The sequence below is a fragment of the Gymnodraco acuticeps genome, unplaced genomic scaffold (assembly GCF_902827175.1).
Source record: "Gymnodraco acuticeps unplaced genomic scaffold, fGymAcu1.1, whole genome shotgun sequence".
Lineage (NCBI taxonomy): Eukaryota > Metazoa > Chordata > Actinopteri > Perciformes > Bathydraconidae > Gymnodraco > Gymnodraco acuticeps.
In genome coordinates this window covers 2,871,668-2,886,533 of record NW_022990198.1, presented here as the reverse complement: position 1 = coordinate 2,886,533, position 14,866 = coordinate 2,871,668, and the positions used below count along the sequence as shown (strand labels likewise).

Sequence of the window (14,866 nt, the reverse complement as noted above, 5' to 3'; positions counted from 1 at the left end):
ATATTGCAGTAAATGTAAAGCAACAAGTGGAATTGGTTCTTTCTTTTGATTATTTTACAATTAAATGCAGGATATTTTTTAAATTGTGATGGTTTGCATAAAGCAGCCCTACATCTCTACAAGTCAATTTCATGTGCATGTAGAACTGTATTAAATATTTAGCTGAAAAATGGAAAGGTTCAGATTTAACAGCCGTAGAGAATGGATCAAAAAAGTGGTTGCATACAGAGCCATAGATAACAGACCCATAGCCACATGTGACATCATTTGGTGTGGTCACATGGTTCCTCTGTGTTTCCTGCGTGGATGATCTCAATCACCAACTCCTAAATTATGCTTATTGTGTCATGAAACACCACCGTATTGTGGCTGTGTTTATGCATGCAAGACTGCATTCTTAATTCCACTGTCTTATATAAGCGCATGCATGTGTTTACTGTTATGTGTTTGTATTTGGAATGAAGCCCTCTTTTTAATTCAAATCTTAAATAGAGCCAGAAAAGAACAGCCATAAAGAGTGACACTCCTCATGTGGTGTGATCTGTAAGAAGAGGCGGCTCCTTACGTCTAATGGCTTGTCATCTTCTGAAGCCACACACTACAGATCTCAGTGCACCCCCTGTAGTGTGCTGGGTTATGTTAATGACAGGGCTGCACGAAAGAACTGTCTGCTTTAATTATGGAAGAGCATTGGACTCGTGACTCCTGCTCCTGTTTCTGCTTCTTTGATATGTCTTCCTCTTCTTCCACGCAGTTTCTTCCCTTTTTTTCTTTTTAACTCTTTCCGATTGCGGGCCCTTTGATTTGCCCTCCCCTGCCCCATGAGGAAAGGCGGACTAATCCTCTGAATCAATTGTGTCATCTACTCTAAGCAGGATTGAATGGGTCCTAGATTACCACTGGACACTAATCGCATTTAGGATGATAGCTCCTGTTCTGGGCTGTGGCTCTGAGACTAGGAGATTTAATGCAAGTCTTGATCTGAGTGGGCCCCAGCTATTGCTATGCACCTGTTGAGCTTTGTCCTTACATGTCCTCCTCGGATTCTGTTAAGAGAAGCTCATTTACATATTTCTGTGTTGTAATTTACTTGCTAAATACATTAGCAGAGTTGTAGACCAGGACCAAAAGCACTTGTCTGATACTGCTTAATTTGATAACTTTGACTATGTATTAGAACGGCTGCCTCTTAGTTGATAAATCATTTGAGCTGCAGTATTCGTCATGGACGACTTAAAGGTGGGGTATGTAATTTATTTCAGAAATACTTTTTGGCTGGGCTAAAATAACTGGATAGCTTACCTGCCTGTCAGCCTTCCATCTGTGCACAAACTTATCTCGTGCCCTCATTGGTCATGTGCGCGTCCGTGTGTGTTGGAGGAGGGGCTCTGTAAGGAAGTGGCAGATTTTTTCCGGTTGTGTATTTTCAAATTCTAGCGCACTCGAGCTGGTTTCTCCAAAATTACCTACCTCACCTTTTAAATGTATTTTTGTGATAGAAGTTGATAGGATTTTTAAAAAAAAAACGTTTTTCATGCTGAATGAATTACTTCTGAAAAGCTTTGGTAACTCAAGACACACAAAACACAAGAACTTTTGCAGGACTATCTGGAGAAACCCAGGTTTAGTCCACAAAACCGTTGGAAGAGTTAGTCGACAAATTATTTAGTGGGACAGTTCGACGCTGGGTGTGGTTAGTAACAAGGTTGAGGAAGTAGTGGGGTAGCAGGTAAGGAATGGTCGTTTGCCCTGTCCCAAAATAGAGTATATTTATATAGTGAGATTGTCTGACTGCTAGTTTGTTTTACCCTGACAATAGAATGACATGTATGTACAGTATGATGTATACAGAAATATTGCAGATCTTAGCAATACCTCTAATAGTGTGAGTTTAAAACTAAGACCTGCATCATGTTGGGTTTGGAGCTCTTTTCTTTAAGCCAGTGAATGTCTGGTGGCAGTTTGCTGGTAGATCATAGAAAAGGGCTAACATCGAATATACAAGGGCTTGCAGTTTTTGAACGTTTCTTTTTATAAAGACTCCTCTAATTGGAAACACAGCTGAACTGACTTGTGGGCAAAAACTACAACAAAGACTCTTCTGTTCTTTGCTTATACAAACCAGCGCAGTGATACTAATATTACCAGCATGTCTGAAAAGGCTAATTAAAATCCCTCAAGCCTGTATGTGATGAGGATGGACAGAGCCTCAAGAAAGTTTAGGCTGGGCAGTTGTATGTGTGTAGCAATGATTTATATATAATGGCAATTCAAAGTGCTCAACATAACCTTTCTGAAGCACTCAGGAACATGCTGCCGTATAGACTCTATGTCTCTGAAGTAAACTTGATTAAAATGTTTCAAATATATTGGATTTGGGACACAAATACTGGACCTAAAAGTATAGTGACTTAGTCATGAGATCCCATAGGCCTGTTTAGCCCAGTTTAAAATTTGATTAGACTTCAAAGAGAATAGTATAGACTTCATGGTATTTGGTCATCATTAGTGCAGGAACCAAGACTTTTTTTTTAACAAAGCATGAGGGTAAGGGCAATGACTCTGCATTCCTCTAAAACTAGTTCTTGGTTGGGTTTTACCAACTGAAAACAAAAATATTTTAAGCACAACCTGTATGTTAACACCAACCTCTGTATTTCATGCTTATAAAAAAAGGATTCCTAGTTCTCTAGCCTCCTTGATCTTTCACCACCCTCCATGTCCCTTTCTCCCTCTCTACACATATTTCATGCAAATGCAGTGTTGAGGGCACTAGAGCAAATCTATTTGCAACTTCACCAACAGTAAATTATCATCTTGACAGGCCCTGATGCATTGTCTTCTCCCTGTTGCCGTGGCCTTCTCACTGCCCCCGCCCTGCCGTCTCCTTGAACCATCCAGCTGTGCAGCCTCTCATCAACGTGGCCTTGTGTCCCGTCGTCTTTCAGTCTCGGGGTCTTTCTAACGTCGTCATCCCTCTCCTTATTGCTATCCTCCTCCTCCTCATCTCTCTTCGGTCATCTTCTTCCTGAGTGCTGTGCGTTTTATGGCCGGCCGTATATAGTGAATGCAGTCTTTTGCCAGGACGAAACGACCGCCCTTGGAGTGACACTATGAACATGCTGTCACCCCCTCACTCCCCCCATCCGCTCTATCCCAATCTCAATGTATTGACACACATATGGCCTGATGGACACTTACTGTAGTTCTGTACTGTGTGTGTGTGTGTGTGTGTGTGTGTGTGTGTGTGTGTGTGTGGTGTGTGTGTGTGTGTGTGTGTGTGTGTGTGTGTGTGTGGTGTGTGTGTGTGTGTGTGTGTGGTGTGTGTGTGTGTGTGTGTGTGTGTGTGTGTGTGTGTGTGTGTGTGTGTGTGTGTTGTGTGTGTGTGTGTGTGTGTGTGTGTGTGTGTGTTGTGTGTGTGTGTGTGTGTGTGTGTGTGTGTGTGTGTGTGTGTGTGTGTGTTGTGTGTGTGTGTTGTGTGTGTGTGTGTGTGTGTGTGTGTGTGTGTGTGTGTGTGTGTGTGTGTGTGTGTGGTTTGAATATTGATTCCTGATGTGATAGATCTCAAACTTTATGGGCAGAGTGAAAGAATGCAGTCAAACCCACAACATGTTTTGTTTTGAACTACATCAAAAAGCATACAGCAACATTTTCTGTTCCAAAATTACATAAATTCCAGATGGGTGCAATACACATTCCCCCCTTTTTCGGGGGGAATGTGTATTGCACCCATCTGGAATTTATGTAATTTTGGAACAGAAAATGTTGCTGTATGTAACTTGTATGTGTATGTAAATGCAATGCAAATCATGGTGGATCTAAGATGATCATGGCTTTGCTGACAATAAGGTCTAATTTGACCAACATTTAAAGTACTTCCTGTTGCGGAGACATTCAAACATAGCATATAAACCAAACGGTTAATACTAATCCCTAGAGGTAATTTTTGGGAAATTGGATCACAACATTATATTTGTATTAAAGGTTCTGCTGTGGTCTTGGAGGTTTGTTTTTGGCAGAGATGATGTATTGTTATTGAAGTTCATAACAATAAATTGCCTTAAGGACGCTTTGGCTCACAGTTACACACAGGGGGCCTGAGTGAAATTGGTCACGGAAATCAGACAATGTGCGTTCAATCAAATGTCAGTGTTTTTAATTGAAAATAAACTGAAAACAACAAGCCCGACTTTAATTTAACCCTTAGATTGTACTGTATATTTGTAGGTTCCAGTTGCAAGATTAGATTGACATTCGAACAATATAATCAAGTACTTTCTGCCTCGATATGGCGCCAATGTCACATTAGCCTTTAGGAGAGGTGCATGTTGGATGCCTTTTATCTACCCAGATTATCCTCCACATAAAGGACAAATAGTTTGTTAATCCCATACCTTGTTTTCCACCCTCATACACATAACACAGATTGAACTCTTCAAGCCAACAGTTGATTGCTTTTCTCTCTTGTTGTCTTGCTCACACTCTTGCTAGGCACGTTTGTGATCCCTAAGGCTTCTTGATCTGATAGTCATTTATTGTTTCAGTGTTTGACACTTTCTCTTTTGCCAAAGATTTATGCGTGCTATATATGTTCTTTATTTTTACAGAAAGGTTCAAAGGGCCATCGGATTTTAAATGTAATTTTCCTGTCCTGGCTCCAGGATGGTGGAATGAGCTCCCCATTGACATCAGGACAGCAGATAGCTTGCACATCTTCCGGCGCAAACTGAAAACTCATCTCTTTCGACTCCACTTCGAGCGATAGAACTATTAATGAAGCACTTTTATACTAATAAAGGACTGGCTTATCTAAAGCCAGTTGAGTAGCACTTGAAATGTTTTTTCTCTATGAAACCTGATGTACTTATATGATTCTGTTTTCTTCAAGTTGTATTTTGTTGGACGAACGCACTTATTGTAAGTCGCTTTGGATAAAAGCGTCAGCTAAATGCAATGTAATGTAATGTAATTTACTACTTGTATTGACTAAGTGAGATGGCTCAGGGTTAAGTGCAATGGAGGGAGGAGACGATGTGTAGGTGGTGATAATTAGAGTTGGGAAACGAAGTGCCACTATGGCGCCCTGTTTTCATGGGAACTCTACAAAGCAATTGACAGGGGATCTGCTTAATGCCAAGCCACTACGGAGACGGATTTGGGCACTTTCCCACAGACAAGCCACAAGAATATCCATGATGCATTGTGATTAAACAAGTGGAATCTTGGCTGACTTCTGTGCTAAAATTACTTGAATTCCCTCCACCCAACCTAGATAAACAGTTGATCAAAAAGCATGGAAGTGCATACTTCACTTATCTCTTCTGCTTTGACTTCTCACGACTATCCTACTTTAAAACAGGGCATTGTCAAGAGAGCAAAGCATTTCTGGAGGCATCCAATGCGTCTAAAACTGCCTGCCAATCTTATAGTTGATGATGATGTATTTTGCTGAAATTGCAGGTTTAATTAAGGCCTTTGTATGTTGAGATGACACACTGCACCCCGGAGCTAGAGCTCTTTATGACTTGCCATGTTTAGCCTTGCATGGCTCGGTCTTCATCGTCAGAAGATCCTTTCCCTGAAGGCATAGCAGCGAGGCAGCATCTGATTTTTTCCATCCACCATCATTCATAGTCCTGACAGGCCGGTGAATTCCCCGCACCCCTTCTAGCCTGATAGTTCAAAGCCTTACATTTGCCACCAGAGGGGGTGTAGTGGTGAACTTGGGGCCCACTGATATAATTTACCCTCAAGATGTTTCCAGTTGAAAGTCCTCAGAAGATTTGTTCTGCTTCTGTTTTAGACTCCCTCAAATCCACTGTGGGTATTTCTTCTGGTGATCTGGTGACACTTAGAGGAACCAGGGGAAGAAAATGTCCTACAAAACTAGCCTTCTTTGCAGCATGCGCTACATTCAGTGCTTTTGAAATGTGGAACTTTGTGGTTGCCATAAGACTTATAACTTTGATGCCTTTGCTGCTTTTTGATTTGTAACTAATGATTGCCTTCATAGGTGGATAGAAAAATGGTGGGGCGAATGTAACATGATTCTGTTTATGTGCAACATTCTCTGAAATACTTAAATGGCATCCTATAACTTACTTCAATGAGATGTTTCAGAATGCTAAAACCTCATGTACTGTATTAACAAGGCACGTTTTTTTTGTAGTGCCTCACTAAAAGTGTAAAGATGTGTTGTCTTGACTCGAGGGCTGGATCAGTCAGATAGGAATCATTCAATCAGTCACGGGAAGCAGGAGCCTTTGGTAGATCTAATCAAAGCTTCGTCCCTTTTTCTTTCTGGAACACTTTCAGGCTTGTTTATAGCTTTCAGATAGTCAGTTATTCATATACATGTCTTCATGGTATTGTGCCTTCAGGTTATTAGATTATGAGTTTTTACAGAACTGGATGTCCTGTTGAGTGTGGTTGAAGGTTTTCTTACATTTGACCTTTTGTTTGGAATTAGAAGATGCAATTTTCATATCTTTCTGTAATTAATTGCTACTAAATCAACATTAACTGGATATTATCTGGCACATTTTCTTAATTAAACTATGGATTATTAGTGTCTAATATAATCTCCATCGTCATGTATTTTCGCTGTTTCTATTTTCATCTGCAGTACCTCAGAGTCATTCAACATTGCACTTTTGCTTGCAATGTTGAACATGACCCAGTTTTATCGGTGCATGAGACTCTGCAACCTCATAACGTTGTATTGTTTACTCGTAGCACCTGTGGTCGCTTTGTTAACAGGAAATAGGAAGTTCATTTACAACTTGCTCTTTCATTACTTTGCATTGATGATGCTTTGTGTATCAGCATCAGCAACATGACTTTTAATGATGGTGTGTTTAACTCACAACATTGCTTTCAGTGCAAACAAAAATAAGCTATTTATCAGACACAATCCATCATGATAGCTGTGCATTATAACTGTAGGACCCTTGCTACAGTTCAGTAAAGGCCCATGCCCATGGTTTAGACACACCTTATGTACTGTACAACCATTGGGTCTCTGGACTAGGAGGGGCTTAGATATACTATATAAGAAAGCTATCCTGTTGATGCAAATATAGCTTAGCATGCTCCATTAACGCAACTGGATTCCAATGACACAGAACAACCTTCAGCATGTACACAGGGCCAGCGAAGTCTCACATTTAATGTAAAGAGAGTGAGACAACTGTATATTCATTTATATTATGCAAGGCTAATGCATAATAGATTGTAGGACTTACATCAAGGTCAATTTGGAAGTTGAATTATTGATAGAAATTGGACAAATTAAAGGTAAATTCGTTTTTGATAAAAAAATATATATTGTCGGACTTGTTCGTCACATTGAAAAATGAAGGTGCTAACATTAGTCCTTAGCATGACCCTGCCTCAAAAAACTCCTACAGTTCCCATAGTGCAACTCTGCCTGTTAACTGCTCTCATCCTTTACTCCCCCTTTCTCAGTTTATGACAAAGTTTAAGACTAACTAAAGATTATCGCCCTCCATAGCAACAGAGAACGGAATGATACTGCCCATCCATTGTATGCCATTTTGTGTACAATAGTTGGAGTTCCCCACTAAATACTTTTTGAAGACATGCACAGGTCACATAGCTAATGACCACTACTTGGAGTTAGCCAATCTTCAAGCTGTATAGTTGTTACATTGTTGCAAGTGAGCCACTCCCCAACTATTGAATGTAAATGCCAGCTGGAGGTTTTATACCAGTGTTGACAACCTGACGCTAATTAACCAGTTAGTCAGATTCCTGCCCTGAAAACCAGCACAGCATGATGACTGAAATATTTATTCTCACACATACTCTTTCCTCCCCTCTTTTCGGGACACTTAAATTATATTATTAGTTAGTTTTAGCGCCAGCAGGAGGGCATCATATGACTGCTTCTCCACTCAGGCTCCTTATTGTTTTCCCGGTCCCCCCTCGCAGAGAGCTACCTCTCTCCTTGTGCCCTGAATGTTTTTGTTTGCCCTCGCCAGTCTGCAGGGGAAGAGCCCTCCAGCTAATTAGAGAGTTGCCAGTGGAATTTCCCTGTGACAAAGGGAGCTATTCATGTCGGCCGGATGGTGAAAATGTCACACTGGCAGCAGCAATAGCTTTGCTCCGAGGAGTTAGCAAAATGAAGAGGCTTCACTTTGAAGCTCGCCTCCTTGCACCCAAATCAATGCAACGCTCCTCAGCCTGCAGCCCCCTCCATCTCTGCGCTTCTGTTTTGCCATCTATCATCTCCTGGTGCTCTGCAGTGTTGGCCTCTGTCACACAGACTGTCAGCACAGGGGCTAAATCGTTGACCTCCCATCTTAACATGTTGTCTTCTGTGAGTTGAATTGGTGTCTCCTCGGCATATATCTGACCCATATTTCAAACATACGCTGCAAAGACACATTCCATTTTGCCGCCTCTATGTCAAGCCTTGTTTATACTCACGGGAAGCACCATAGGGCGGCCGTCCACTCGTACGCTAATCTCCGAATCCCCAGAGGGCGTACAGACAAAACATTCTGTGGAGAATCAAAAAGTCTTACCGGCAAAACGCAGACCAAACATGCAACTTTTCTGTTCTGAGAGGTTTGCTCACATATTGCTACAATATTTATGACCTTACTTTATCGTCTTCACACCATCCCTGTGAAGAAGGGAATAATTGGAATAACAATGTTTTGTGATAAAACAAAGATTGAAAGTTTTAATATATTGATCCAAATGCAGATTTTACAACCTCCCTTTTCGAAATGCATTTATAAACAAGTTGGCTGTCTTTTTAAAATCATCACAATAGTGAGGATTCATTCATTATTTTACTTTAAATTCAAGTTTGTTTGCTTTTATCAGTCCGCTATTCACACACCTGCCTAAAAACAAAAAAAACTCAAATGCAATTACAGTCTGCAAAAACAAGAAATTAGCATCAACCATTTGCAAAATGAGTCTCTTCCAATTCTATCCATGAAATATCCCTCCCCCCTCTCCACAGCAGCTCCACGGGGGAAATATATTTGTTATGTCCGGACGGAGCGGAATTCCCCTCATGTGGAATGTGAATTGAAACCCTCCCCTGTCATATTTTCCACACATACATCAAGTGTGCATTAGGAGAGGGGAAGCTAACAGTATACAGCATCAAATTGCCCAACCCTACTGTCCACACAGACATGTCAATGAAAAATGGGATATGATGTACTTTTAATAGATCAAACAACACAAGCACGTCACACACCAACATCTACATATAGTCAGACACATGCCTTCCTTCCAGCACTTCCTGTCCCATGGGATCGTAAAGACAGTAACAGCTTCCTCTTTTCCTTCCTGTCTAAAAACACTTTTAAGCGTGTTTCTTGCCTTCCTTTTTCTCCCTTTCACAGATTTTAACACAATTTTCTCGCGTCCGTTTTCGTCTTATCATCTTTTACTTTTTCTGTCTCTTTGTCGTGGCAGTCTGTTGTGGGCAGCGTGCCTACTGACGCTCTTGGACACTACTGTTCATCGGGACACAACCATAATGATTGTTAGCAGGGATAAAGTGCCTTTGAATGCTTCAATACCTTTTGACATTACTGTGTCCTTTTGGAATATGAAATGATCATCTGTGTAATAAAACTCAGCAGATTAGAGACATGTCGTGGGATGCAGCTAGTGTAACTACAATCAGCTTTTCAATTCTTGCAATTTATGGGAACTGACAGATAGGAACTTAAGTCGAAAGTCATATTTCAAATAAGCTGAACTGAATTTACTCCTTTTTAGCAAGTCACTGCAGTCTGACCGCCGTCTCTCAGTTCTCGTTTTCAAGCTTTACACTTTCTACTGCTGTTTGTTTATTCTCCTTTTAACATAACAACAGGTATTTTGTACCATATTAGCAGTTAAATTAGTGTATTAGGTCAAATTAGCTGCCTTGTTGTAAATTATTCGGATGAAAAGATGGCAATTATGCTCATTTGCTTTCTTGCCAAGAGTTATATTTGAAGATTGAAATTTGTGTTATATCTGTCCAATAAATATGAAGCCAAAGCCAGCTGACACTTAGCAAGGCTTAGCATCAACAATGGAGAAAGGCGAGAAATGGCTAGCCTGGCTCTTTTCCCAGATAATCACCTCTGCCTAAAGGGGCTAATTTACACGTTATGCACACACTTCCAAAAGATTGTCTGTGACTTAACAGTAAGTTTGTATGAAAAGAAGTAAAACTCCAGCACAAAACCTTTCCAAACAAAACAACCAATATACATTTTTTTAATAACACATATCTGGAATCATCATAGTATGTCTATTGTTTCACTTCTAAACAGATATTAGCTGTTTTCCTTCTCCCCGGAAAGTTCCCCTGATTGTTTACCATATGAAAAATTGGAAATCCACCACACTGCTTGCTGCTCTAGCGTGTTATCTGAGACGACAGGCCAGTAAACACCAAAGTCTCACCCTACAGCGAGCAGCAGTCTGTAGCATGCATGCTAACATCTGCCTGACGTCAGTCTGTCAACGTCTCTAGCTCCTACGAGGACATTCAAGCCAGTAATGCTAGCAGTAGAAGGGTGTTTCGGCAGACATTAAAGCGTGACTGTGACGCAGGCCCCATAGATAAATGTTTGGCTTTCAAGTCAGACTGTGAGGTAAACAGACCGAGGCTTCTGACTTACATTTTCACTGAAGGAGGGGATGCAGAGAAATATATGGAGTGGAAGAGGAATGAAGGATAAAAAAGCAGCGGTCAAAAGGCAGTTGCAGAAAGAGGTAACACAAACAAGGCCTTGCGTTGAATAAGAAAAAGCAGGGAAAGAAGAGAGGGAGAGAGAAACATAGGAAGGAAAGGAAAGTAAGTATGAGACAGAGAGGAAAGATGGAGGGGGGGGAAGTGTCCTCGCTTGCCTTTGGATGTATGGCCTTGTTTGTTTTCTATATGCTATATCCCTCCCTTCCTCCTCCCGCTCCCCTCCGCCCTCGGTCTCAGCTGCTCACCCACCCTAACAATCCTCTTTTTATTTCTTCCAGGGGCGGAGACGAGGCGGACCACACAACGCAGGAGACCTGGGGAAATCATTAACCGCACACAAAAACACACTATGACTGGTAGGTTATGTCTCTGCACCTGTTTACATGTATGTTTATGAGGCGGGTGTATACCCCACAGACTCAGCAAGAGGCTTGTACAATAATTCATCATCTTTCTACTTTCTGCTGTCAGCCTGTGTCACATGTGCAGTATGTGCAGCTCACACACTCTGTGGCTTTGCTTATAAACACCTGCAGTGACTCTCACCTGTGCTGCAAGTACATTAAAGGTGTCATTTCCACTGCATATGGGATCGGGATGTACCTCTGATTTACTCAGTGAAAGCCCCTATCATTTTATTTGTGAGCCACTTAAGTAAAACTAGAAATCGTCATTCATTCATTTCTTGTAGTTCCTTATTCATCTAGTTTGGGTGATTTATATTTGACACCGCTGCCTCACACCTTCATTCATTCGTCTCTTGTCAGATTCTTAATGGTTATTAATGATACAACTGGTGGTAAGAGATCTGTCTCAGTGGAAATCTGCAAGATTTGGAATTGAAATAACCGAGCGACGGCTGAGGTTATGGAGCACCATATGCCAGCAGAATGTGGCTCTTATTTAAATTAGGTTTTTCTTCTATGACTGCACAAAGCATCTTCAGTAATCACCTTTTTTTTTGAATAGTGCCTCCCATAGTCCTCTCCTCTCTCTGCACAGCTGGAGCGAATGGGGAAGCGCATAATTGTGGTCTAATCCTGCTCTAAGTCCCTGCAGCATTAGGGAAACAGCAGAGGCAGATAATGCATGGCAGCGAGCAGAGTGAGACGGAATAACCCCCAGAGTTGCTTGGACAGATGTTTGGTGTGAAAAGCTTTAATGGTAGTGAGCTCATAGTGGACCAAAGGGGACCGCAGTAAGTCACGGGTTCAAGTACTTCTTGGAACTGGACTAGTGGTTTCAAGAAGAAGGTCGATATTTAGAGAGCGGGGTTGCAGATATATAATGACGATATGTCAATGTTATCGAATTGAAATACTCTGATAAGTATATAATTATCCAACAGATGCACTGGACAAAGGTGATACTAAAGTAAAATGCTAAAGTGTACTGAACTGTCATTTTTATTGCAGCTGAGCCGGCTTTGTGTGTTGCTCAGATCTGGCTGTGCGGGGAGGGGTCGTAAAGGAGTCATTACTATTGTAAATATGTAACTGTGTTATGCTTAGTTATGATGCCGTTGTAAATATGTGACATCCAGTGTGTTAGGGTTTAGGGCGAGACCCTTAACAGGATGAGAGGTTAGTGACCCGGATCAACTGGAGTAAATGTTTGCTGTTGGAAATATTTTCACCCCTGGTTTATCAATTATGATGCTGCTGTATGCTACATTAATGTCACAATGAAACACGTTTTTTTTATCATTGATTGAACGCCTTAACAGTTCTAATATATATATATTTTCTACCTAGATTTTCCAGGCAAACCTACATTTCAACATTATATATTATGATATTATATAGTATATAATATATCTGAAAAAAGGTTTAAAAGGGTTAAATGTAATTTTGACTAGATTACAAATAAGTACTTGACCAGTTCTGCTCAAATAGCAGATGGTATAAGTGCAACAAAAAAAGATTGAGGCCAAGACAAACCAGCAATTATACTTCGTCAATGTTATAAAAATAGGATACATATATAAACTAAGTGTTTATTTTAATAAATAAGTATTTTCTGTGTCTCTGAGAATATATGCAAATGTAAACAAAATATCAGATAATGCCTCCTTTGTATACTTAAACATAAAACTAATAAAAAAACTTGAAATGAATTAAATATTTCCCTAATGGGAGTATTAAACTGGGGAATATATATTAGATACATGTTTCATATTCTCCTTGAGTGTCCCTTTTAAGCTATAGAATACGTAGCAACTGCAGGAAAGAGAGCGTCTTCAATGACACCCAGTAAAGTGAGAAGCCTTGGTGATTCATGATGCTTGTAAAAGCTGTGAAACGTGCTCCCTTCCCCACGGCTCCTGCAGCAACCTTCCAAGCTTTCCTCTCTGAGTGCCCCCCCCCCTGGACAGCATGATCTCTGGGTTGACGAAGGCCAGTATGTGTGTGATTTCTCCACAGAACAAGGAGAGGTTTCGTTAGGCAATCATTGGAAGTAGTGTAACCGGGGTAAGGGGGGGTATTTAAAGGGGGTGAGCTTATCCCCAGGAAGTGGGTCTCTCAGAGCGGGGATGGGGGTTGTGCAGACATGAGGCTCACACTTTTGGGTTCAGGGGTTGATGTGCACGTACAGTATGTGTTTGTGCAGGGGGGGTACTGTGCGTATACATACAGCTGTGTGTCTGTTAGTGCTTTTGTGGGTAGAGGCGATGTGAGGTGTTAGGCTGGGGCACAGGCAGGCGAGGAGGTGGGATCAGTCTCCCAGCACTAAGCTAGAGGCAAGCATTCTTAACACATCATAAATCTCACCTGGTGCTACAGAACCGCTGCTGACATGGTTGCTGCAGTACACTCACACACATGTGCCTCAAACACACATGTGTGTAATGTGTGTAGCACGCACATTTTTTTAGTGGGCGACTGGGCGCATGTTGCATGTGTATATATGGTATGTTTAATTGCACACAGGCAGTAAAGCAAGAGCCTAAAAAGTCAGTACTGTCAACAGTAGAGGTGACATTTGAAAAATAAACTGATGGATAATCTATTACATTTCATCCATCTCCTCTTGTGACATACATAAGAACAAAAACAAATCTTTACAGCGTTGTAGAGGCACTGATTTGAACCTACTGAATTAATCTGCAGCACAGAAGTACAAGCAGACTAATCCCTCCTCTGATTTTCCCTGTTTCACATCACAATATACACTGACTGTTGTTGTCACAATGCCAGACATGGCGTAATTGATAACAATTACAGTGACATTTCCCGTTTCTCGACGTCAGTTCAATACCATAGAAAAACATAATTATATCTCAACATTCACTCCTTTATTACCATTCACATTTGAACACATAATGTAATTGAATGAAATCTCATGCTAACAGGACTGTGCTTTCCACCGGCTACTGAGAGCTAACATTTACTAGCTGCCCCTCCTGCATATTTCAACACTAAAATAGGGTGTGTGGGGTCACCTCTGTCTTAAGCCCTACGTTAACTACGGTGCGTCAACATGTGTACTTCAGTTTTTCAGAATTTGTTCATCAACTTGGTACCAAAGTATTGGTTCTCAGTGTTTCCGTTTATTTGTGTAACCTTATTGGTCAATCAGGGTCCAAACCCAGTCTTTACTGTTAGTTGTTTTGGTTCTACAACTTTCTGTAAGTACAGCTCCGGGGCTCTGCACAGCAGCAAAACAACATATTTTCTGCTTGTGTGAAAAGAGGGAAATCTGCCTCCTCCCTAGTGGAAAATTACACTTAATCTCTCTCGTGCTCTATTATTTTCTCACCTGTTATGAGGCCGGATGTGCTTTCGCTGGTATTGAAGACAGAAGACAACAATTACTGGTATGTGACATTAGTGCACTTAGTTGTTCTTTCGGCTGTTGTTGAGTGTGTGCACTCAGTGAACTGCTGTATAGGACAGAATCAGTATAGTCTGAATCCATTATATATTCCTTTCTTGTGTACTTTTCTATCCTCTATTGGCAGCGGCGCAGGTGGCTTATTACATGTGTACACGTACACGCTGTACATGTACACTCCCCTGACCTCATGTGTTCTTTGTGTCTCTGTGTGTAAAGATTAGAGCCCCAGTGTCTCCTAAAGACGGGGAGGGATTCAAGGGTAAAGTACGACTTGGTCACCTAATGTGC

The 14,866-nt window shown here is 41.1% G+C and overlaps 1 protein-coding gene across 2 annotated transcripts in view; it reads left to right on the top strand.

Annotated features, from left to right (window-relative positions):
- The window catches only part of thrab (thyroid hormone receptor alpha b), a 142,440-nt gene that overhangs the window by 53,164 nt on the left and 74,410 nt on the right, over positions 1-14,866 (top strand). For both annotated transcript variants that reach the window (XM_034217972.1, XM_034217971.1), the window contains one exon: positions 11,020-11,097. The gene's annotated coding sequence lies outside the window, so the exon portion shown is untranslated. The remainder of the gene's footprint in view (positions 1-11,019; positions 11,098-14,866) is intronic.